The following is a 22623-nucleotide window of genomic DNA, read 5'->3' as shown; positions in this document are numbered from 1 at the left end:
AGTGAAGGCCCGCCTTCCGAAAATCTAAATGTGTTGTGATAGATTAGCTGTCCCAGTGCGTTGTGATTGGTGAACAGTTTAGACAGCGTTTCAGTACTGCCCCCTCCCCTTGCCAAAACCACAAAACCAAAGTTCATCTATATTGCTATATAAATTCAGACCTAGAGAATATTGAACAAGAGGATCGCGGAAAACCTTTTTCATGCACGGATATTGCAAGACATATTAAAGTGTAGTTTATGGGTATCATTTTTGTTGTTGTTGTTTTGGCTAAATCACGTTTTAGATAGGATGCTAATGTCAACAACAGATTAACTTAACTGCATTGGACGATCTTAGAACAAGGATAAGTGTCCAACGGGACATAAGGGACTGTAACATCCTTTGTTTGCCTGAAACATGGCTTACACCCTCGGTCCCGGACACTGCTGTAATGCCGAGTGATAACTTTCTGTTTTACGGATGGACAGAACAGCAGAGGCCGGTAAATCCAGGGGCGGGGGAGTGTGTTTCATGATTAACAAGAAATGGAATATCTCCATTCTGTCGCGTTCCTGCTCGCCTCATCTGGATCTATCCATTATTTGCTGCCCATTCTATCTGCCCTATTCTATCATTGTTACTGCGGTTTACATTCCGCCACAGGCAGACACCGGCTTGGCTTTGTCTAAGCTTCACGATGTGCTCAGCAGCTACATTAACAAACATCCTGACGCTGCCTTTATCATCGCGGGAGACTTTAACAAAGCTAGCCTCAGGAAGGTCATGCCGAACTTTCATCAACATGTATCCTGTCCAACTAGAGGACCAAATACACTGGATCACTGCTACTCTCAGTTTAAGAATGCCTACAACGCCCACTCACTACCGGCTTTTGGCAAATCGGACCATGCTGCCATTTTCTTCACACCGGAATATAAACAAAGGCTCGTTCAGGATCCCCCGGTGCAGAGATTAGTGACGCGCTGGTCCTCCCACTCAGAAGCTATGCTACAGGCGCCTCTTGATGACGTCGACTGGAACATGTTCCGGGCGAGTTTATCTGACGTCAGCGAGTTCACGGATATAGCATTAAGCTTTGTAAACACACTAAACAAGCAAGCTACAGAAACAATAACTACCCCGCTAGAAATTTTACGTTCCCAGAACGTCCTCAGAACGTCCCCGCTGGTGTCAAGGACGTTGTCTAGTAACGTCCCCAGAACGTTCTGAGATGGTCACGATGTTGAGTTCTTTAAAGGGTTGGGGGACGTTATTTGGAGGACCTTCACAGAACATTCAGGACGTTCCCAGAACGTTTAGGGGACCATATTTTATTTGGATATCTGAAGTTCCCAGAACGTCCTCAGAACGTCCCCGCTGGTGTCAAGGACGTTGTCTAGTAACGTCCCCAGAACGTTCTGAGATGGTCACGATGTTGAGTTCTTTAAAGGGTTGGGGGACGTTATTTGGAGGACCTTCACAGAACATTCAGGACGTTCCCAGAACGTTTAGGGGACCATATTTTATTTGGAAATCTGATGTTCCCAGAACGTCCTCAGAACGTCCCCGCTGGTGTCAAGGACGTTGTCTAGTAACGTCCCCAGAACGTTCTGAGATGGTCACGATGTTGAGTTCTTTAAAGGGTTGGGGGACGTTATTTGGAGGACCTTCACAGAACATTCAGGACGTTCCCAGAACGTTTAGGGGACCATATTTTATTTGGAAATCTGATGTTCCCAGAACGTCCTCAGAACGTCCCCGCTGGTGTCAAGGACGTTGTCTAGTAACGTCCCCAGAACGTTCTGAGATGGTCACGATGTTGAGTTCTTTAAAGGGTTGGGGGACGTTATTTGGAGGACCTTCACAGAACATTCAGGACGTTCCCGGAACGTTTAGGGGACCATATTTTAATTGGAAATCTGATGTTCCCAGAACGTTCTCAAAACGTCAGTGCTGGTGTCAAGGACGTCACCTGGTAACGTTCCCAGAACGTTCTGAGAAGGTCCCGATGTTGAGTTTTTTAAAGGGTGAGGGAACGTTATTTAGGGGACATTAGCAGAACTTTCAGGACGTTCTCAGAACGTTTAGGGGACCATATTTTATTTGGAAATCTGATGTTCCCAGAACGTTCTCAAAATGTCATTGCTGGTGTCAAGGACGTCACCTGGTAATGTTCCCAGAACGTTCTGAGAAGGTCACAATGTGGAGCTCTTTAAAGGGTTGGGGGATGTTTTTTGGTGGACCTTCAGAGAGCATTCAAGACGTTCTCGGGCCGTTTAGTGGACCAGTACTATAGGACATTACCTCTAGGTCTCTACACTACAGTCCATGTTTTCAAGACCTTTGGGGGACCAACCTAGAATGTTACTTTTTGATCCTTTTTAGGCATTTCCATCACATTTACTGAATATTTTCAGAACCTTTAGTAACATCACAGGAAACTTTAGGGGATCAAACTATAATGTTAATGCAACACATCTTTCACGCTGGTTCTTGGTCATCAAAACCTAATTGGGCATAAGCACTGTGTCTTCACGCTTAACATATTCAAAGATAAACAAACAAAGCAGGAATTCGTCATTCATCTGCATTGTGAACAAAACATAATATTACATGTGGTCATGCATAGGAAGGGTGGGTGAGAGAGAGAGGGGGCAGAGAAAGCTCAATCAATTCAATTGAATTCAAACTGGCTTTATTGCCATGAAAACTTCCATAGCATCTACATTTGTCAAAACAACGGTAAACAGTAACAGTATAACAATTTACATTAATTATATACAATGTGTGTGTGTGTGTGTGTGTATGTATGCGCGTGTATTTTTGATCACTGTCTCCATCTTCAGGAGGTGCCCCAAGTTGTTGTTCTGCTGCCTGAAAAAAAAGCATAAATAACAATATTTACCAATCACTTCAATTACTTTTTAATGGCTTTTAATTACACTTAGGTATATACAGTGGTGCTTGAAAGTCTGCAAACCCTTTAGAACAGTGGTCACCAACCTGTGGATCGACCTGTCGATAGATCTTTATCACTGTCCCAGTAGATCCCAAAATAATAGTAAAATAAGTACAAAAAGGCATTACATTTCTCTGCTTTGTTTACAGCAGTAACCAAGGAAATGCTATATCATGGGTGGTTCATAAGTGCTATCTGCTGTTAGAGAGTGAATCTGAGCCTCATTCAGGCCTGCTGTTTTTGTTTCATGCAGATATGCTTTATGTAGCAAAAAATTAAATAAATAAAATACTTAAAACCTAAAGTCAGACCATTCTGTTTTTGTTTTAAATCCTGAAATTATACAATCACATTCAAATGAAAAACAACTGCTTTTGCAACGTGTGTATCATCTTTGTTTGGATCATGATTAAAATGAAGTGGTTGCCTCTAATTTCAAATGGCTACAGGCATTTTGTTTGTTTGTTATAATTAAATAGCCAATACATTTTCTTTAAAAAAAAAATCTGTGTCAGAATCAGCCAATTTGTTAGGTAAAAAAAAAATAAAAAATAAAATGTGATTTTGAATCAGCTATGATCAGTACATCACTAAGTAACATACTAAATCAAAGGCCTCAATCTGGGATGTCTTTTTCTATCAATTCTTCAATAGGTAGATCTTGTCTTTCATAAAGGCAGAGGTCAGGGATCTTGGGCTTAACAATTTTCAAGTAAAACCAAAAAAGTCCGGAAAGTTGACAAAGAGAATCCAATCAGAGAAATGCAATGAAAATATATGCTTTCTCATTTATTTATTCAAAGAATTTATCTAATTTTACATATCTGTGACTGGCAAAAGTATGTGAATGTCTACAATTAGTAGGGGTGGCACGGTTCGCGGAAAAAAACCGAACCGCACGGTTCTCCACACACGGTTCGGCACGCGCTAGGACCGCGGTTCAACTGAATTCTGACAACGCATGTGGTTTGTTATAAATAACACGTAAAACAAATAGGGTTCGGCTAATGTATGTTTCTGTTAATGGATGCGCATTCTGGCTTCCCAGTACATTATAACAACAGCGATGAGAAAGAAAAAAAAAAAATAAGTGGACAAATCATTCACTCTTGTTCAATGCGAGTGCCGTATGCTGGAATATGAGCATTTATTCCGTCATCACCCGGGTGCTGATAGCGCGCGCACAGGTGAGACCTGAACAGCACACGTTGATATCGGTGTTTAGACTAAAGTCATGTAAGCTTTGCCAGCTCAAATATTTAAGAGCCAGAGGACGCGAGCTCGCGCGCGCAGTGAGAAGATTTGTGCGTGCGCTCATCAGAAGCGCACAAACCTGCGCCTCAGAACGCGCGCAAATATGAAGCTCTCTCTGAAGTATTGTGTTTTAATGGATAAATTCACACAAAATTCTGTCAAAATGCCTGTCTTGGTAAGTATCCTATAGCAGACATAGCCGGCTGGGCGTACAGTATCAGTGCTTTCTCTTAAAGTGACAGTTAATATTAAATAAACAGCAACAACAAAGAAATCACTCACTGCTCTTGATTGAATCGCGTTTGTAACTTTAATAAAGAGTAATCTTTAATTTATACAGTCAAATATGCAATGCTGTTTTACCTTTGATTACTTTAATCATACTTCAATTTCTGTACCTAAAAAACCCCTGAAAATCACTGATTATTTTATTTGTATCTTTACTCTATTGTATTTTTATTTGTGCTGTTGCTTGTAGTTAAAGGTCTGCTTTTATTTGTGTACACTCACAATGAAAACAAAACAGATTTTATATAACATGTAATAATATTTAGCATTTTCACATCAAAATAAAAGAAACTGAGCAAAGTAGATGTCTTTTTTTTCCCTGTTGTACCGAAATTGTATCGAACCGTGACCCCCGAACCGAGGTACGTACCGAACCGTGACATCTGTGTACCGTGCCACCCCTAACAATTAGTAGTTAATTTGAAGGTGAAATTAGTCCATCTGTTCAGAGGTGTTTTCAAACAATGTGATGACTAAAAGGCGTCAGTGTCTGCCCTGTTTTACTAAAAGAACAGGGATCCATCAAAGTCTGATCAAGTTTGTAGAAGTGAATCATGGCATGAACAAAGGAGATCCTTAAGGGCCTCAGAAAAAGAGTTGATCTTACTCATTAGGCTGAAAAAGGTTATAAAACCATCTCTAATCAGTTTGGACTTCCCAAATCCAGTCAGACAGATTGTGTACAAATGGAGTATATTCAAGACCACTGAATATACCAAGACCAAGACCCTCCACAGGAGTGGTCAACCAACAAAGATCAGTCCGAAAGCAAGAGGTATAATAGTCTGTGAGGTTGCAAAGGACCCCAGGGTAACTTACAAACAACTAAAGGCCTTTCTCACACTGGCTAATGTTACAGTTTATGAGTACACCATCAAGCGAACACTGAACAACCGTGATGTGCATGGCAGAGTTGCAAGAAGAAAGCCACTGTGGTTACACTTTATTATAATAGTAAGTACATGTAACGTGAAACCTTAAAATAAAGTGTTGCCACCTCTGCTCTCCAAAAATAAAATTGTTGGTCTGCAGTTTGCTAAAGATCATGTGGACAAACCAGAGGGATATTGGAGAAATGCTGTGTGGACGGATGACACCAAAAGAGGACTATCTGGTTTAAATGAGAAGCATTATGTTTGGAAAAGAAAAAACACTGCATTCCAGCATAAGAATCTTATCCCACCTGTGAAACATGGTGATGGTAGTATCATGGCTTGGGCCTGTTTTGCTGCATCCGGGCAAGGACAACTTGCTATCATTGATGGAACAATTCAAATTATAAAGGAAAATGTCAGGACATTTGTCCAAGAACTGAGTTTCAAGAGAAAATGGACCATGCAGCAAGACAATGACCCAAGCACACAAGTAGCTCTACTGATTAAAGAAGAACACAGTTAATGTTTTGGAATTGCAACTTCAGAGTCCAGACCTAAATCCAATTAAAATGCAGTGGAAAGACCTTAGCAAGCAATTCATAGGAGGAAAACCACCAACATCACAGAGTTAAAGTGGTTCTTTATGAGAAATGGGCTAGAAGTTGTTGTACAGGACTGATCAGCAGTTACAAGAAAAGTTAAGCTGCAGTTATTGGCGGTCACATCAGATACTGAAAGCAAAGATTCACATAGTTTTGCCAGATATGTAACACTGAATTTTGTTTCTCAATAAATAATGAGAAAGTATATATTTCTGTCTCCTTTGTTTGGTTGGATTTTCTTTGTGTACTTTAAAACAAACAAGCATACAAAGAAATTGCACTGTTATGGTCACTGGCCATATATTAAACATGCTATTTTCATTACTCACTGTGTAATGCACATTCTGTTTATACTTCCTTTGCACCTTATGTTGTATTTACAGTCATTTGCATTGAGCTGGTCTCTACCCTTCTACCTCATAACTTGTACTATGTCATAAAGCGTAATATACACATAATTAATTTTTTATATTTATTATATACTTTGTTATTTGCACTTCTGGTTGAATGCTAACTGCATTTCATTGGCCATGTACTTGTAGTCTGCACAATGGCAATAAAGTTGAATCTAATCTTGAATTAAAAAAAAATTAAATGAATAACATTTTAGGTAGGTTTATGCAGAAATTTAGAAAAGTTGAAGGGTTCACAAACTTTCCAGCACCACTGTATGTACTAAGTAAATAAGTGAAGGGATAAATCAAACAGTTATGTTATTCTAGAGATAATACAAAATATTCATATATATATATATACAGTGGGTATGGAAAGTATTCAGACCCCCTTAAATTTTTCACTCTTTGTTATATTGCAGCCATTTGCTAAAATCATTTAAGTTCTTTTTTTTTCCTCATTAATGTACACACAGCACCCCATATTGACAGAAAAACACAGAATTGTTGACATTTTTGGAGATTTATTAAAAAAGAAAAACTGAAATATCACATGGTCCTAAGTATTCAGGCCCTTTGCTGTGACACTCATATATTTAACTCAGGTGCTGCCCATTTCTTCGGATCGTCCTTGACATGGTTCTACACCTTCATTTGAGTCCAGTTATGACCAGTCTTGAAGAAATCAAATTAGATGACTAGTTTTTAAGACTAGTCTAAGCAGTTTATACAACGGGCCCCTGTTTGTATTGTACACAAAGCCTGGAAAGCTATGTTCACACCAGCTGGCACTGCACTTGTTTTTTTGGCCTGTTCACTAATTGACATCGCACAAACCATCAATGCATCAACACAACACAAGAAATTACACCAAAAGTGAAATCTGTTACTTACAACTCAGAGGCTTAGGGAGACTTGGTAGTGGGTTTTGAGAGGATGTGGACATTTTTTTCCTTTGTTTCGATGGCATCTCATATTCTCCTATTAATTAAGGATAAGACAGCGTGTTTGTGAATATAATTTTGAGCTACAGGCAAAAAAAAAAAAAAGTAAACAAATTTTCGATTTTAGCCGAATTTCAGGTTTCCACAAAAATTAGTTCATACAGCCCTCATCTAGCGATACCAATGCTCCAAATAGTAATTGAACATCTAAATTTAGCTTTTATTTTAACAGAAACAGCAGAAGAGCTTTTATTTTAAAGGAAAACTGACATGGGGTGAGTAAATTATCAGGAATTCTGGGGTGAACTAATCCTTAAATACACAATATAGGCTACACAATTTGATTATTTCAATACTTCATGCTTGGATTTAACACAACAGTTATAAATCAATATATCCTCCTATTAATATAAAAAGCTCTTGTTATAACACCATTTTTCTGGCCTGTCAGCAATATGCTGCTGTAATTTTGCAAGTCAAGCCTACCTTCTGAGATGCCATCACAGCTTGCATGAGGGCAGTGTACAAGGCAGAGTCTGGGAAGCACAGCAAAGGGAATAGTATAGACTTTGTTAGAACATTGCATTCAGTGTAGTACAATATAAGTGTTCATTGCTAATCAAAGGGGACAAAACGGGCACAAAAAAGACAACTGTAAAAGGCTTACATTATAGGAAAAATGACTAAAAAATAAACAAAATTCTGATCCAACATCTTTTGTTTAAGATCAATCTCATTGTTCATACATAGGTATTAGCTAGTAACGGTTCCAAGAACAAAACATACATTTTCAAAATGTGTTTTAATGTGTTAAAACATAACATTTAGATTTGTAGACCCCTTAACCAACCCCCAAACCTAAACTTACCCATTTTACAGTGACTATAAAAAATAAGAAATGCATTATAGACCAAAGTTTATTTTGAGCCGCAAATCCCAGTCCTACCTTTAAAGCCATGTTTTCTTAAAATATGTACAGTAGGCTATAAATAAAAACACGACAGACAGACAATTGCAATCACACTATTACTAAAATGAAACATAGCAAGACATGTTCTTTGTTTTTTTTTGGAGAATTGATTTGACTGCTTTGCATGTTAAGATTCTTTAAGTTATTTCTGAATGTGCAGCTCATCATCATCAGCTCATCATCATCAGCGCGGGTTTATATGCTAACGGCCTGCGAGGAACATGCTTCAAATACACGCAGTTTTATAAGATTTGCATTACAATTAATTACTTTTGAAATTATTTTGCGTTTTGGTGTGTGTTCAATTGTCAGTCACAGCATATCAGAGAGAAGGCCTTTGGTGTCCCACGTACGGCAAACTAAATAAGTTACATGCAATGATTAAACTAATGCAGAAAATGGCATTAATTGCTAAGTGTTTATAAACAGACTATATCTAGTCTTGTTGAACTGGACTCGAAACGAGTTATCAGCAGAAATCTCAGAGAACAGAAATATTATCATTGAATGTAACGTTAAATGAGCAAACTTCCCTGCTGAAAAAACCAGCTTAAACCAGCCTAAGCTGGCCAGGCTGGTTTTAGCTGGTCTCCCAGCCTGGTCATAGCTGGTTTATCAGGCTGGTTTTAGAGGGGTTTTGACCACATTTTTAGCTGGTCAGGCTGGTTTTAGCTGGTTTCAGCTGGTCAGGCTGGTTTTAGCTGGTCAGGCTGGTCTTGGCTGGTTTTAGCTGGCCAGGCTGGCTGGTCTTGGCTGGTTTCAGCTGGTCAGGCTGGTTTTAGCTTATTTCAGCTGGTCAGGCTGGTTTTAGCTGGTCAGGCTGGTCTTGGCTGGTTTTAGCTGGCCAGGCTGGCTAGTCTTAGCTGGTCAGGCTGGTCTTGGCTGGTTTTAGCTGGCCAGGCTGGCTAGTCTTAGCTGGTCAGGCTGGTTTTAGCTGGTCAGGCTGGTCTTGGCTGGTTTTAGCTGGTCAGGCTGGTCTTGGCTGGTTTTAGCTGGTCAGGCTGGTCTTTGCTGGTTTTAGCTGGTCAGTCAGGCTGGTCTTGGCTGGTTTTAGATGGTCAGTCAGGCTGGTCTTGGCTGGTTTAAGCTGGTCAGTCAGGCTGGTCTTGGCTGGTTTTAGCTGGTCAGGCTGGTCTTGGCTGGTTTTAGCTGGTCAGGCTGGTCTTGGCTGGTTTTAGATGGTCAGTCAGGCTGGTCTTGGCTGGTTTAAGCTGGTCAGTCAGGCTGGTCTTGGCTGGTTTTAGCTGGTCAGGCTGGTCTTGGCTGGTTTTAGCTGGTCAGTCAGGCTGGTCTTGGCTGGTTTAAGCTGGTCAAAGACCGGCCAGATAGCAGACTGACATGGAATCAGCGTAGTTTCTCGTGGCATCAAAACAATGTTGATTTTCTGCTTTTTAAAAATCTCACATACTTAATAATAGATACATTAGTAATAATTTATTAAACACACCACATTTAGTCATAATATCTTTATTAATACAAAATATACAGTTACAAATACATGTTTAGAGCATACAAACCTTCTGTATACAAAGCTTCTTTATTAGACTAATATAGAAATTAAAATGTTGCAATTAAAACTAAGTTCTTTGCATTATCAGATCAGGGATGTAAACTAATCAGGTCAGGATTGAAAAAGGTGATGAACATGTAACCCACAATTTTAATATCAGTAGACAAAGTTAATTTTCAATAACTCTTTGGGTCTACACGAATCACACAAATGATCTATTTTGTATTCAAAATGAATATTTTCACTTAAAGATAATAAGTTTGCAAGTTGTTTATGTCCCTTTGTTATATTTGCATACAGTGCATCTATTGTATCTAGTATTATTGTAACGAAACTGAGCACTTTTATTTCCCTTAAGAAAATGTTTTAGGAGTTGAAATCTTATATTTTGTTTCTTTCTCTCTCACAAACACAACAAAACAGTTACACCTTCTCAAAATCTCCATTGCAGGTGTATAAATCCTATTCTATAAATCACAAATGAAGAACTTCACAGGCTCAGTTATACCTGATTTATGCAGGGATATATTTCATTTTTTTCAGAATATTCTGTAATATTAATTTCGTCATAATATTTAATTCTTTTTTTCCTGTAATGTGTGTTTATTAGAACTGAACATTTTTTATAGACTTTATTAGAATTTAACTCTGGTATTTTTGTTGTTGTTGTGGTATATCTTTGGTATAAAAAAACAAACTATGAAGTTTGTAAAGAAACATCCATAAAAGTGACTTATATACCTTTAATTTAGTCTAGAATATTGAATGTGAAATAGTAGCACTCAAAAAAAATTGCACAAAAAAAAAATTGCCACTGTACATTTCTTGCCAAAACCATATTTCTACAGTGCAAAGTAATTTCAGGGTGGTGTTGTGTCGATTGAGTAATAATGACACGATCATGTCAGAATTCTGTGTCAAATAAAATGGGTCAAGGGCCACATGCTGTGTTTATCAGTGGATAGAGCGCAGGTATGCATGTGGGATCTCACATACTGATATGTCATGTGAGATCTCGCATATGAGTTCTCATTCTTACAGTCGCGGTCAGAATTATAGGCACCCTTAATAAATAAGATCAAAGAAGCCTATAAAAAATAAATCTATTGTTTATACTTTGCTCTTTCATTAAAAATAAAATAATCACAAAAATCTAACCTTTCAATAAGTAAAAAAAAATAAAAAAAATAAAACAGGCATGTGATCAGTTAGAGACAAATAAAAAAAAGCAGGAAAATATCACCACGCCCACAAGCCACGCCCCCGGCACTTATTATTAAAAATATATATTTTAGCACATTAAAAGATATATCTTATATTGTAATACATACTATTGTCCTGTAAAAATAAAAAGCAGCATTTAATAATCGTGATAATAATATAATATAAAGCATAAATAGAATTGTTATTATTAAAGTACCTTAAAGTATAAACTCTTCTGCTCATCAAGGCTGCATTTATTTGATCAAAATATTGTGAAATATTATTACAAATTAAAAAAAAAGTGGAAATGTAAAAAAAAAAAAGTTTTCTATTTTAATATATTATAAAATGTAATGCTATTCCTGTGATGCAAAGGATAATTTTCTGCATCATTACTCCAGTTTTTAGTGTCACGTGGTTTTTTAGAAACCAATTTTATTTGATGCTCAAGAAATATATCTGATTATTATCAATGTTGAAAAGTTGTGCTGCTTCATATTTTGTGTGGAAATGGTGATACATTTTTTTTCAGGATTCAGTAACACTTTCCAGTAAGGGTACATGAATTATCATGAATTGCATAAATTAAATTGTCAGTGTTATCCACCTGCTCACTAGCACTGTAATTTTGTGAGGAAAACATGGAAATAATTTGTTGTTTTATCTTGCAAAGACATGCTTTCTTCTGTTTCCACACACATTTTTATGAAAATGGATAGAATACTGTTTTTCTGGATTATTCATTCCAAGGTGCTGCGATTTCTAAGGCGACTTATATAAAACAATCAAGGTCAAGCGCAAAGCGTGCACATTAGGATTGGTGACGAATGAGAAAAGTGAGTTTATTTAGAGTTTGTATTGTGCAGTTTCCAGCAACCACGCCACTCGTTTCAGTTTCACTTTAAATATTTAGGCTGGGTGTTTATAATACGTGGTATAGTGAATGCCACTACAGTTTGTGTTAGTTTTTACTTATATTTTCGTTCTTTTTTCTATTCTGAACACTGCTAAATTTCCAGGATATTTTTGTGGAGTGCAGGGAATATACAGTTGGGCAAAAAAGTATTTAGTCAGCCACCAATTGTGCAATTGTTCTCCCACTTAAAAAGATGAGAGAGGCCTGTAATTTTCATCATAGGTACACTTCAACTATGAGAGAGAGAGAATGGGGGGAAAGAATCCAGGAAATCACATTGTAGGATTTTTAATTAATTAATTGGTAAATTCCTCAGTAAAATAAGTATTTGGTTACCTACAAACAAGCAAGATTTCTGGCTCTCACAGACCTGTAACTTCTTCTTTAAGAGGCTCCTCTGTCCTCCACTAATTACCTGTATTAATGACACCTGTTTTAACTCGTTATTAGTATAAAAGACACCTGTCCACAACCTCAAACAGTCACACTCCAAACTCCACTATGGCCAAGACCAAAGAGCTGTCGAAGGACACCAGAAACAAAATTGTAGACCTGCACCAGGCTGGGAAGACTGAATCTGCAATAGGCAAGCAGCTTGGTGTGAAGAAATCAACTGTGGGAGCAATTATTAGAAAATGGAAGACATACAAGACCACTGATAATCTCCCTCGATCTGGGGTTCCACGCAAGATCTCACCCCGTGGGGTCAAAATGATCACAAGAACGGTGAGCAAAAATCCCAGAACCACACGGGGGGACCTAGTGAATGACCTGCAGAGAGCTGGGACCAAAGTAACAAAGGCTACCATCAGTAACACACTACGCCGCCAGGGACTCAAATCCTGCAGTGCCAGACGTGTCCCCCTGCTTAAGCCAGTACATGTCCGGGCCCGTCTGAAGCTTGCTTCTACTTGCATTACTGAAAGCATCCTAAAGGTGTCTGAACGTGAGGGATTGCCCCGGATGAAATCGTCAGGTGAAAGGTTATCATGTGGATAATTGAATTTACTGCTAAACTATTATTCATTAATTTTACTAATAGTTAGATTGGGCAGGCCTTCACAAAAGGGCGTTTAATTACAATTAAAAAAAGTAAAAAAATTGCCTTGACAAAAGGGCACTTTGGGCATCGAGGGGAAAAGGGGCAGGTGCTCAAGCACCAAACCCCCACCTGCACGTGCCCGACAATGAGTAAAAAAAAGAATATATTTTTTGATATGCAGCAAAAGATTGAAGAGCATCACAAATTGCAAAGTGGCTATAAGAACATTAGCTAAAGCATTGAAAATTCCCATTTCCACCATCAGGGCCATAATTAAAATTTCCAGTCCACAGAAAATGTCACAAATCTGCTTGGAAGATGATGTGTGTCTATATTGTCTTAATGTTTATTTTCACAGGCCTCTTTTTTCATATTTATCAAAGGTGCCAGTAATTCTGACCACGACTGTATATACAAATGTGCCTAATTTGTTTATGACTTCACATTTTTGATTCGGGTGTATGAATGCGTTTTGCCCCACATTCACTGCAGCAACTCTTTCCTAACTGTGAGCATATGAGTTTCTTAATTTGTGATTTGTAGAATAGGATTTGTGCACCTCAGGATTTGAAATTGTATTACTGTCGTGTTGTGTTTGTGAGAGAGAAAGTGTAAATAAAACATTTGCAACTCCTAAAAAAAATTGTGACTTCGAATTTACTGATACGCATGTGTGACTATTTTTTATAACTGCAAATTCCACTGTCACAGGTGCTCAGTTTTGCTAAAATAATACCTTCATAGAACATGGTAGTAGTCAGCCATCCATGCAAACGCAGAGAGGTCAGTGTGGTGTACTGTTACTGATACAGCTGTCCAGGCCAACATCTGATGTACTGATGTCTTCAACTGGAAACCAAGAAAACATGCAATAAATATAGTACAGTTCAAAATCCATCATACATAACCAATATAACATGGCTGCCTAATCCTGCTCCTGGAGATCTGCCTTCCTAAATTCAGATCTGGACACCCCTGCGTTATGAAGTATCACATCTGGTCTCTGGTATTATAAAGTATCAATCCAAGTTTAATTTAAGATTAGCTAAGTAGAAAATATTTGTGGCATAATACTGGCATTTTCTTTTTCATGCAATTTTCATACAAGATTAACCCTCTACAGTACGCAATATAATATCAACGAGAAAAAAAAATATTTGTGATGTTTTTCCTGCTTAAAATTGAACACTATAACAAATTCAATAAACATTTTCATTAATTTTATTTATTTATATTTTAAAAGTGTGTTGCCTCAAGGCAACATTGTACCACAACGGACAAATTAAACATTTGACATTTTTATGCATAAAAAATAAATATATTTATTGTTAACATCATTTTCCATAACCAAACACCTGAACAGTTAGTTTTATCAAGTTTTTAAAGTATTGCATATCTCATATTTAATAAAATGCAATTTCATATCCAGCTCTTGCTCTCAGGCAACATTGTACTATCGTGGATCACAAGTATAATCTAACCATCATATCAGTTATCATATCAAAACATTACAATCAGAGTTCAAGTTAAAAAATTAAGGTAAAAAAATCAGCATAACCTTATCCTAATATGCACTTTATCCTTACAAGCATGCACACACACACACACGCACATGCATGTAAAATCTCCTTCCTCACTAATGACACCTCACTGCTTCTGAGAAAGCAATTCCTCAACAGAAAAATCATAACGTGCAGATATAGTATCTGAATTACTATTTTTACAAATGCATTACAAAATTTTGCAAAAATGCAAATACATTTAGATAATTCTAACTCTTTTCCTTACTAATATCATATACTTGTATTATAACTTAGCAGGCCTGCATGGCCTCATCCGATTCCATTACGGTACAATGTTGAGGCAACATGAAGTTTTAATTTCCTAAAATAAATATGATGATATAAAGAAAAGTTTTTGAAAATACTTCTTAACTTAATAATGAAGGTGACTCATACTTGTTGTAGGCAATTATATGGATGAAAATTGATGATATATGCACTTTTCATTGGAGAAAATAGGGAGTCATGTGACGTGCACATGTCCTGACATTAGGTGCGTTCGACTTGAAGCACGGCTACAGACGGCGATCAACGAGAGTAGCCGCTTGCAGTCAGGGGCGGAGTTGAAAACGGAGTCGTCAAGTCGGACACTTCGGGGCTCTCGTAATTTGCTGCATCTACCTCAGTCATGGCAGATCACGTGGCGTTTGCTTGCTTTATTGCAGACGAACTGGAAGCTATAGAAATGCCGTTATTGTTGTATGAAATTGAGCACAACGAGCAACGAAAGTGAGTAAAGGTTCAATGTAATAAGTATTGTTTTAATAAACCTTTAAGATGTATGTAATATTTTGAAAGGGTGTCATCACGACAGAAACAAGTTTTAAGTAAATAAACAGAACATATTGAAAATTTGACTTGTGCAGTATGATTCATTATGCGTGTTTTTGCTACTGCAACTTAATAAAAATAATAAAAAAGCACATTTTAGTAAGACAAAACACCATGAACATTCATACGTGATCACCATGAACAGGCCTACGGATAAGCCCAATTTATTTGCCTTTCTATTATGATTTATACCAGCTTATGAAAGTGATCTGAATGTTGTATTAAGTTGACATCCAGCCAGAGTTGTTGGCAGTAATCACATGCAAGTGAAGATGGATGAACCCAGTAACTAGACAATTAGTATCAATCAGAATCCATGATGACCACATTATATTAAAAATCTGTAAGATTGACATTTGATTTATTCCATAAAAAAATGATTATCTAAATAGGTTATGCAGCTTAATACTGTAAAGGGTCTGTATGAAAAAGGTCCAAAATAAACCTATGCTATACAAATGAACAAAAAAGTGATTGCAGTAAAAATAATTGTAATCTTTTAATAAACATGATTTACGAGATGAAGATGACATGAAAAGTTAATTTATTTTAATTTTTTTGAAAGTCCGTATATGAGCATTAGTGGGACTGAAGTTGTCAGAATAAACCCGAAATACACGTTGGTGTTGTCATGTGGTGAATTTGGCCAATCGTGAAACAGCTGTGTCGTCATCAGCGCTCCCGCAGTCGCTCTGGAGAAATTGCGCCGGCTGAGTCAGCCGGCTGCTCTCGAAACGCTATCGCGGTACTTTGATGCCACACGTGACAGTGACGTGTGGTCGGCGCCGGTTCAAGTCGGACTAAATTTCTAACCGGCATGCACTGCTTCAAGTCAGCCACCGATCGGTCTGCTAAGTGCTGCATGAAGTCGAACGCACCTATTGGAAGCAAAATGGACCACTGTGGGTCATGTGACCACTTTTTTGGGGTTTTCATTGATTAGTGTTTGAGTTCTACTACCCTGAGATAGCATTTATCAATTAAATGGGTGTCTCATTTTATTAAAAAATCCTAAAATAAAGTATGTTGCCTGGAGGCAACACAGTACCAAACGATGCTAAATATCAAATTAAATCAGTAAATAAGGAATAAATGTGTACTACAGAGGTGGCACAGAAGAACACAAGTGGCTTGTAGGTGTATTTTCAGATGTTTAATGAGGCTCAGAGGTTGCATAAGTGCAATTAAATTCACTGATTTTATCACTGAATCATTAATTGAATTGATTCGTTCGAACGGCTGATTCATTCAGGAGTGAAGTACATGACTGTCTTTATGAATGGGTAATTGAATCATTGACTCATTAATTTAAAAACGCAGTTCATTCTTAAACGAAACACCGCTGTATTTGAATGAAGATGCACAGCGGCTTGGCTGGACTGAAATGGTCGCACTGTAAAGCCCTGCAAAGGAGCATTAGTTCCTCTTCAAAAGTTATAGTACACACCACCACACACAAATGAGACGTGCAATCAACCTTTTGCATCATCTGGCAGAGTTTTGCCTACAAATAAATGGTGATATCTCGGTACATGTAATTTAGAGAACAGGTAAACACTGTTCATTTACATATATTACCAACACTGTAACAATACAAATCTGGTTGAAAATCTGTTAACTTACCTTTTAGGGCAATGATTACAATATAAGGATAATATTTGGCAGCTTTGTATGTTCATTTATAGTTGTCATCATCTGAAGTCATCGTGAGATTTGGCGTCTTCTGAAGTCTTCTCAAGTGAGGCTGGATCCAAACTGGAACTTGCATAATCTTTAGTAACCTTGGGATGGGCATCCCGAGACAGAAACAGGAAACCAAAAGGAGAAAGATTAGCAGAGGTGCTGTTCGTATTATTTCACACAAAAGATGATCCATTTCTTCACATATAACTGTAGTGCACGATTATGATATGTGTTTTGTGTGAATATCTGTTAAACTGTAAATTATTTCTGTGACCAAAGCTGTATTTTCAGCAGGCGTGGTTCAGCAAGGTCTGCAGCAGGAGAGAGATTTGGGAGACGAGCATTGAGTAAAGTGCAAAATGATAAACACCTGTGTCTAATTGCAGTAATTAGCGTGGATAAGGTTATGCTGATTTTAAATTTTTTTACCTTGAAACAACTCTGATTGTAATGTTTTGCTATGATAACTGATATGATGGTTTGGTTATACTTGTGATCCATGATGGTACATTTGGCTGGATAAAAAGCCACCGGAGAACGGGAAGGTGGAGAGAGAGTCTGGACTGGGAGCTTGTGCGTGCTTCTCCCAAAAACAGTGGGATGAAACAAGCCCCCTCGCCACAGTTTAAAAGTTATTTTAAAAAAGAAAAGAAAAAAGAAATTCATATTTTTATTCAGCAAGGATGCATTAAATTGATCAAAAGTGAGTGTAAAGAATTTTGCTTAAAATAAATGCTGTTCTTTTGAAATTTCTATTCATCAAAGAATCCTAAAGAAAATTAAAAATAAATATTCAGCAGCTCAACTGTTTTCAGAAATGTTTCTTGAGCAGCAAATCAGTATATTATAATGATTTCTGAAGGATCGTGTGACACTGAAGACTGGAGTAATGATGCTGGAAATTCAGCTTTGATCACAGGAATAAATTACATTTTACTATATATTCACACAAAACAGCTATTTTAAATCGTAATATTTTACAATATTACTGGGGCTTTTTTTTGTGTGTTTTTTTATCTGATTTTTTAAAATAAATTCAGCCTTGGTGAGCATAAGAGATGTATTTTCTAAAAATATAAAATTTTGAAGAATAGTGTATATTTGAGGTTCACTGTGCTTTGGAGATGTTGTCTGACAGGAGGTTCGCTCAGATTCTGGGGTGCAGCAGGCCATCAGCATTGAAGAATCTAGGAACATAACAAGCAATCTGTCACAGAGACAACCATATTTAGTATGCAATGCCAGGTTTATTACAAGGAAAATGTAAATGCCACCTCTAAAGCAGAGGTGAAATGTGGAAAAGTTAAAAATTATTTCTTAACATAACAGAATTTGTTTCTAGGTTTACTTATTTAATATTCTCATACTGCTTACTTATGGATGTCAAACCCGTCTTAAAAAATTAAGAAGCTTTCCCAGTTCACCTGTCCTTCTCCGTCTAGGGCTCCCTTCAGACATTGTGGAATCTTGGAGCTTCCCCTGTTGTTTGTTGCTCCTGCAATCAGTAGTTTTTGTATTTGTTTAGCAGGAGAGATCACAACACGCTTGAACTTGATTCAGTTTAACTGTAGCGCAGTGACGTCGCGGATTAACGGTACAGTGCAACTGTTAGGCTAAATGTTTAGGTTAAATAAATGAGCCTATTTCCAATTACCCATTGAAAAAAACACCAGCAAAACTATTACAGAACTGTCAAAAGCTCTCATCTACACATACATATGTAATTAAAATCCCAAACTTTCATAAAGAGCTCAGTCTATGGAGTTAGCCTAATGTTACGTCCTCTGAAAACTGCTAAAATGCTAACGGACATGTTCGAAGACATTAAACCATTTATAAATTAATTTCAACAGACAATTACAAGCAAGAGAAGTGTCAGGGACAGTTGTATGTAATATCTGTGTGATTTTAGGGACTAAACTTACCGAAAACAGTCAAAACAGCAGCGAAAGACGGAGCTTCCTGCTAGTCAGTCGTCGTTTCCATGGCAACTCCCTCTACTCCAGTGTTTGAATGAGACTCGAATGTTCAGCACGCGCGCCAATTAAAACACGTCACAGTCACGAAGAATTCACATAAACATTTAAAATTAGAACATTACATAATAAATAAATAAATTAATTATTATTAAATCATCTATTATTTTTCTATTCTTTTTACTTGTTTTATTTTGTGTTCACGGTGTGTGTGTGTGTGTGTGTGTGTGTGTGTGTACTTGGATGGGTCAAATGCAGAGCACAAATTCTGAGTATGGGACACCATACTTGTCCACCTTTTCTTTTCTTTTCTTTTCTTTTCTTTTCTTTTCTTTTCTTTTCTTTTCTTTTCTTTTCCTCTAACATTAGTGTTCCCTCTTTCAATCAATCTACTTGTTTAATTTTTATTAATTTTTATTTATTTTGTTTTATTTTGTGTTCACTCTGTGTGTGTGTGTGTGTGTGTGTGTATGTTTATGTGGTTTATGAGGACACAAATTTGTATGATGACATGGGTATGACAGAGGTATTATAATATGAAGGTGGTTTATGAGGACACTGCCTATGTCCCCGTAATTCAAAAGGCTTAAAAAACATACTAAATGGTGTTTTTTTGAAAATCTGAAAATGCACAAGGTTTCCTGTGAGAGGTAATTTTAGGTGTAGGATTGGTGTAGGGCAATAGCACACACAGTTTGTTCAGTATAAAAACCATTACGCCTATGGAGAGTCCCCATAAATAATAAACCACAAAAACCAACATGCGTGTGTGTGTGTGTGTGTGTGTGTGTGTGTGTGTGTGTGTGTGTGTGTGTGTGTGGGGGGGGGGGGGGGGGGGGGGGGGGGGGGGGGGGGGGGGGGGGCAGTAAGTGCAGGGCACAGGTGGGTATATCGATGTGGGAGAAGTGGATTGGGTGAGAGGTAGTTGATGTGAGGGGTGTGGATGGGTGTAGAGGAGGGTGTATGAGTGTGGGTTGGGTGAGAAAAGTGTGGTGGCAAGAGTTTGTGGGATGTTGGTGTATTGCTATGGGAGGTTTGGGTGAGTGGATGTCGATGAGGAAGAGTGGGTGTGTGTATAGCAGTCTAGGGAGGGGGGATTGTAGATGTAGGTGTGTCACAGTGCAGCTCTTTTCATATAGTGATGCTGTTTCTGTGTGACTGTCAGTCTGTTCTCTCCCCTCACTCACCCCCAAACCCCACTCCAACACATACAACCTACACTTTCAGATCTTTCAGACTGCTACTGTCAGTCATGCTTTTGAGAATTGTATGTAACAGTAAGTGGGAAACCTAGTTTTGAACAATGGAAGTAGTTGACTTGGGATTACTTTAGCCTGGACATTTGCCAGGAGTCGACAACATCACGTCTTGCCTTAACTTTAAAATTGTCGGAACAGAGAAAAGATGTTAATGAAAAACAAATGTGAGTTTACATTCTCTATAACAAGTAGTGTTTAATTATTTTACAAACATCACACAATTGAATTCCATCCTTGGAAATAACTGAAGTATATTTAAAATAGTACAAAGTGTTACAGAAAACTAAGAAAATGATATTCTGTACATATTAAACGTCCTCAATCAGTCCTCAATGACTCACACATTCCAGAAGTTATATATGCGTTATGCATTTCTTGTCAAAGATATTGTAAAAATTTAATTTTAGTATATTTTAATTACTGATGACACTAAAATTGTTATATATTATATAAATACCAAATTATATTTGGTCATACAACTATGGTGAATGTATTTCATCAGACAATAATTTAATCTGATTTAAGTCAGGGCATGCTACAGATTTATACTGTATTTTATGCTATAATTTATTTGTGAAACCAGTTTTATAATTTTGTTTTAGACTCCTCTCAGATATATTATATCATTAGCAACTAGAATAATTTAAGATGTACCATCTAGCATGCTTGACTATGATACTAAACTACCCTTGAATTTAACCTTGTCAGAAAGTGGAACAATCTAATTAATTTGTAATTAGGTAAAATAGACACCAGCTTGGCCAGGTTCGGAGACCAGCCTAGACAGGCTGGGAGACCAGCTAAAACCAGCCTGACCAGGCTGGGAGACCAGCTAAAACCAGGCTGGCCAGGATGGGAGACCAGCTAAAACCAGCCTGACCAGGCTGGGAGACCAGCTAAAACCAGCCTGGCCAGGATGGGAGACCAGCTAAAACCAGCCTGACCAGGCTGGGAGACCAGCTAAAACCAGCCTGGCCAGGATGGGAGACCAGCCTGACCAGGCTGGGAGACCAGCTAAAACCAGCCTGACCAGGCTGGGAGACCAGCTAAAACCAGCCTGGCCAGGATGGGAGACCAGCCTGACCAGGCTGGGAGACCAGCTAAAACCAGCCTGGCCAGGATGGGAGACCAGCTAAAACCAGCCTGGCCAGGATGGGAGACCAGCTAAAACCAGCCTGACCAGCCTGGCCAGGCTGGGAGACCAGCTGAAACCAGCCTGGCCAGCCTGACCAGGCTGGGAGACCAGCTAAAACCAGCCTGGCCAGCCTAGACAGGCTGGGAGACCAGTTAAAACCAGCCTGACCAGGCTGGAAGGCCAGCTGACCAACCAGCTAAAACCAGCCTGACCAGCCTAGACAGGCTGGGAGACCAGCTAAAACCAGCCTGACCAGGCTGGAAGGCCAGCTGACCAACCAGCTAAAACCAGCCTGACCAGCCTAGACAGGCTGGGAGACCAGCTAAAACCAGCCTGACCAGCCTAGACAGGCTGGGAGACCAGCTAAAACCAGCCTGACCAGGCTGGAAGGCCAGCTGACCAACCAGCTAAAACCAGCCTGACCAGCCTGGCCAGGCTGGGAGACCAGCTAAAACCAGCTATTTCCAGCTTAAACCAGCTAAAACCAGCCAACCATCTTAGGCTGGTTTAAGCTGGTTTTTTCAGCAGGGTTAACTTATTAAACACAGTTAGAAACATGCCTTGGTATGAAAAATACAATATAATACATGTTAATGCCACGATTACATATTCATATGGATGTATTTGTAAGACGGTTAAGTTGTTCAGACATAAATAATTTACATTTTGTCCAGACGACAGAATTAGTTTAACTTGCTGTTAAAAAGTTTCAGTGTCTATACAAACGCAAGTAACGTTAAATATACATTTTATACACGAAAAATAGACGCGAATTCTCACGAGATAATGTTGATAACTTAATGCTGACTTTGGTTTCGCAAAGTGTGTTCACAACATTACCTTCATTAACTTCAACGTTTCCTTCATTATCTGAAAAATAGCGTTTCACAAGAAGTGCTTATTAAAATAACTTTACTTGATAGATAATCAAATTAGAGACATACGTTACTCACCATAGAAACCGCTGCTAGCCGGGAAAAAAACCGCCAAATGTCCTCAGTCTGGATCAAAGGATGCTGGGATAGATGCCCCGCCCCTCCACTGCCGCTATTGGGCGTACGCTGCACATGACCTTTGTTATTTTTTTTATTTAGTTTTTTTTTTACATTACCTTTGTTATACGTTCCACAAATATAGGGAAATGACAGATATACTATTTGATTGATTGTTTTTTTAATTATTATTTTCATGAGAACTTGGCTGAAATAACTGCATGTTTATAAATGGGTTAGGAAGATGC

General features: G+C 38.2%; 2 long non-coding RNA genes across 2 annotated transcripts; both read right to left on the bottom strand.

Annotated features, from left to right (window-relative positions):
• Window positions 1-2657: 2657 nt before the first annotated feature.
• On the bottom strand, window positions 2658-22391 carry LOC306883338. The gene is made up of 5 exons (XR_013785350.1): window positions 22337-22391; window positions 21919-22253; window positions 7783-8799; window positions 7247-7333; window positions 2658-2856 (listed from the first exon to the last, which is right to left on the bottom strand). It is a non-coding gene; the product is annotated as an uncharacterized lncRNA (long non-coding RNA).
• LOC306883131 lies at window positions 17441-19017 on the bottom strand. Its single transcript, XR_013785339.1, has 3 exons — window positions 18939-19017; window positions 18438-18508; window positions 17441-18200 (listed from the first exon to the last, which is right to left on the bottom strand). It is a non-coding gene; the product is annotated as an uncharacterized lncRNA (long non-coding RNA).
• Window positions 22392-22623: the final 232 nt, after the last annotated feature.

This window comes from Barbus barbus, assembly GCF_936440315.1.
Source record: "Barbus barbus genome assembly, chromosome: 17".
NCBI lineage: Eukaryota > Metazoa > Chordata > Actinopteri > Cypriniformes > Cyprinidae > Barbus > Barbus barbus.
Note: the sequence above shows the minus strand (reverse complement) of the source record. Positions and strands in the feature narration are given on the sequence as shown.